We start from the raw sequence: 4,841 nt of genomic DNA on the forward strand, positions 1-4,841 counted from the left end.
TGTTGTTTTATCCTATGCTTTATTAAATTTTATTTATGTTGTTTTATCCTATGCTTTATTAAATTGTATTTATGTTGTTTTATCCTATGCTTTATTAAATTGTATTTATGTTGTTTTATCCTATGCTTTATTAAATTGTATTTATGTTGTTTTAACCTATGCTTTATTTAATTGTATTTATGTTGTTTTAATGTATGCTTTATTAAATTGTATTTATGTTGTTTTATCCTATGCTTTATTAAATTTTATGTATGTTGTTTTATCCTATGCTTTATTAAATTGTATTTATGTTGTTTTATCCTATGCTTTATTAAATTGTATTTATGTTGTTTTAACCTATGCTTTATTAAATTGTATTTATGTTGTTTTATCCTATGCTTTATTTAATTGTATTTATGTTGTTTTAACGTATGCTTTATTAAATTGTATTTATGTTGTTTTATCCTATGCTTTATTAAATTTTATTTATGTTGTTTTATCCTATGCTTTATTAAATTGTATTTATGTTGTTTTATCCTATGCTTTATTAAATTGTATTTATGTAGTTTTAGCCTATGCTTTATTAAATTGTATTTATGTTGTTTTATCCTATGCTTTATTAAATTGTATTTATGTTGTTTTATCCTATGCTTTATTAAATTGTATTTATGTTGTTTTATCCTATGCTTTATTAAATTGTATTTATGTTGTTTTATCCTATGCTTTATTAAATTGTATTTATGTTGTTTTATCCTATGCTTTATTAAATTGAATTTATGTTGTTTTATCCTATGCTTTATTAAATTGTATTTATGTTGTTTTAACCTATGCTTTATTAAATTGTATTTATGTTGTTTTATCCTATGCTTTATTAAATTGTATTTATGTTGTTTTAACCTATGCTTTATTAAATTGTTTTTATGTTGTTTTATCCTATGCTTTATTTAATTGTATTTATGTTGTTTTAACCTATGCTTTATTAAATTGTATTTATGTTGTTTTATCCTATGCTTTATTTAATTGTATTTATGTTGTTTTAACGTATGCTTTATTAAATTGTATTTATGTTGTTTTATCCTATGCTTTATTAAATTGTATTTATGTTGTTTTATCCTATGCTTTATTAAATTGTATTTATGTTATTTTATCCTATGCTTTATTAAATTGTATTTATGTTGTTTTATCCTATGCTTTATTAAATTGCATTTATGTTGTTTTAACCTATGTTTTATTAAATTGTATTTATGTTGTTTTATCCTATGCTTTATTAAATTGTATTTATGTTGTTTTATCCTATGCTTTATTAAATTTTATTTATGTTGTTTTATCCTATGCTTTATTAAATTGTATTTACGTTGTTTTATCGTATGCTTTATTACATTTTATTTATGTTGTTTTATCCTATGCTTTATTAAATTTTATTTATGTTGTTTTATCCTATGCTTTATTAAATTATATTTATGTTGTTTTATCCTATGCTTTATTAAATTGAATTTATGTTGTTTTATCCTATGCTTTATTAAATTGTATTTATGTTGTTTTAACCTATGCTTTATTAAATTGTATTTATGTTGTTTTATCCTATGCTTTATTAAATTGTATTTATGTTGTTTTAACCTATGCTTTATTAAATTGTTTTTATGTTGTTTTATCCTATGCTTTATTAAATTGTATTTATGTTGTTTTAACCTATGCTTTATTAAATTGTATTTATGTTGTTTTATCCTATGCTTTATTAAATTGTATTTATGTTGTTTTAACCTATGCTTTATTAAATTGTTTTTATGTTGTTTTATCCTATGCTTTATTTAATTGTATTTACGTTGTTTTAACGTATGCTTTATTAAATTGGATTTATGTTGTTTTATCCTATGCTTTATTAAATTGTATTTATGTTGTTTTGTCCTATGCTTTATTAAATTGTATTTATGTTGTTTTATCCTATGCTTTATAAATTGTATTTATGTTGTTTTATCCTATGCTTTATTAAATTGTATTTACGTTGTTTTATCGTATGCTTTATTAAATTTTATTTATGTTGTTTTATCCTATGCTTTATTAAATTTTATTTATGTTGTTTTATCCTATGCTTTATTAAATTATATTTATGTTGTTTTATCCTATGCTTTATTAAATTGAATTTATGTTGTTTTATCCTATGCTTTATTAAATTGTATTTATGTTGTTTTAACCTATGCTTTACTAAATTGTATTTATGTTGTTTTAACCTATGCTTTATTAAATTGTATTTATGTTGTTTTATCCTATGCTTTATTTAATTGTATTTATGTTGTTTTAACGTATGCTTTATTAAATTGTATTTATGTTGTTTTATCCTATGCTTTATTAAATTTTATTTATGTTGTTTTATCCTATGCTTTATTAAATTGTATTTATGTTGTTTTATCCTATGCTTTATTAAATTGTATTTATGTTGTTTTATCCTATGCTTTATTAAATTGTATTTATGTTGTTTTAACCTATGCTTTATTTAATTGTATTTATGTTGTTTTAATGTATGCTTTATTAAATTGTATTTATGTTGTTTTATCCTATGCTTTATTAAATTGTATGTATGTTGTTTTATCCTATGCTTTATTAAATTGTATTTATGTTGTTTTATCCTATGCTTTATTAAATTGTATTTATGTTGTTTTAACCTATGCTTTATTAAATTGTATTTATGTTGTTTTATCCTATGCTTTATTTAATTGTATTTATGTTGTTTTAACGTATGCTTTATTAAATTGTATTTATGTTGTTTTATCCTATGCTTTATTAAATTTTATTTATGTTGTTTTATCCTATGCTTTATTAAATTGTATTTATGTTGTTTTATCCTATGCTTTATTAAATTGTATTTATGTAGTTTTAGCCTATGCTTTATTAAATTGTATTTATGTTGTTTTATCCTATGCTTTATTAAATTGTATTTATGTTGTTTTATCCTATGCTTTATTAAATTGTATTTATGTTGTTTTATCCTATGCTTTATTAAATTGTATTTATGTTGTTTTATCCTATGCTTTATTAAATTGTATTTATGTTGTTTTATCCTATGCTTTATTAAATTGTATTTATGTTGTTTTAACCTATGCTTTATTAAATTGTTTTTATGTTGTTTTATCCTATGCTTTATTTAATTGTATTTACGTTGTTTTAACGTATGCTTTATTAAATTGTATTTATGTTGTTTTATCCTATGCTTTATTAAATTGTATTTATGTTGTTTTGTCCTATGCTTTATTAAATTGTATTTATGTTGTTTTATCCTATGCTTTATAAATTGTATTTATGTTGTTTTATCCTATGCTTTATTAAATTGTATTTACGTTTTTTTATCGTATGCTTTATTAAATTTTATTTATGTTGTTTTATCCTATGCTTTATTAAATTTTATTTATGTTGTTTTATCCTATGCTTTATTAAATTGTATTTACGTTGTTTTATCGTATGCTTTATTAAATTTTATTTATGTTGTTTTATCCTATGCTTTATTAAATTTTATTCATGTTGTTTTATCCTATGCTTTATTAAATTATATTTATGTTGTTTTATCCTATGCTTTATTAAATTGAATTTAAGTTGTTTTATCCTATGCTTTATTAAATTGTATTTATGTTGTTTTAACCTATGCTTTACTAAATTGTATTTATGTTGTTTTATCCTATGCTTTATAAAATTGTATTTATGTTGTTTTAACCTATGCTTTATTAAATTGTATTTATGTTGTTTTATCCTATGCTTTATTTAATTGTATTTATGTTGTTTTAACGTATGCTTTATTAAATTGCATTTATGTTGTTTTATCCTATGCTTTATTAAATTATATTTATGTTGTTTTATCCTATGCTTTATTAAATTGAATTTATGTTGTTTTATCCTATGCTTTATTAAATTGTATTTACGTTGTTTTATCGTATGCTTTATTACATTTTATTTATGTTGTTTTATCCTATGCTTTATTAAATTTTATTTATGTTGTTTTATCCTATGCTTTATTAAATTATATTTATGTTGTTTTATCCTATGCTTTATTAAATTGAATTTATGTTGTTTTATCCTATGCTTTATTAAATTGTATTTATGTTGTTTTAACCTATGCTTTATTAAATTGTATTTATGTTGTTTTATCCTATGCTTTATTAAATTGTATTTATGTTGTTTTAACCTATGCTTTATTAAATTGTTTTTATGTTGTTTTATCCTATGCTTTATTAAATTGTATTTATGTTGTTTTAACCTATGCTTTATTAAATTGTATTTATGTTGTTTTATCCTATGCTTTATTAAATTGTATTTATGTTGTTTTAACCTATGCTTTATTAAATTGTTTTTATGTTGTTTTATCCTATGCTTTATTTAATTGTATTTACGTTGTTTTAACGTATGCTTTATTAAATTGGATTTATGTTGTTTTATCCTATGCTTTATTAAATTGTATTTATGTTGTTTTGTCCTATGCTTTATTAAATTGTATTTATGTTGTTTTATCCTATGCTTTATAAATTGTATTTATGTTGTTTTATCCTATGCTTTATTAAATTGTATTTACGTTGTTTTATCGTATGCTTTATTAAATTTTATTTATGTTGTTTTATCCTATGCTTTATTAAATTTTATTTATGTTGTTTTATCCTATGCTTTATTAAATTATATTTATGTTGTTTTATCCTATGCTTTATTAAATTGAATTTATGTTGTTTTATCCTATGCTTTATTAAATTGTATTTATGTTGTTTTAACCTATGCTTTACTAAATTGTATTTATGTTGTTTTAACCTATGCTTTATTAAATTGTATTTATGTTGTTTTATCCTATGCTTTATTTAATTGTATTTATGTTGTTTTAACGTATGCTT

This window comes from Phyllobates terribilis, unplaced genomic scaffold, assembly GCF_046119375.1.
Source record: "Phyllobates terribilis strain yellow unplaced genomic scaffold, ASM4611937v1 Scaffold_20__1_contigs__length_20440879, whole genome shotgun sequence".
NCBI lineage: Eukaryota > Metazoa > Chordata > Amphibia > Anura > Dendrobatidae > Phyllobates > Phyllobates terribilis.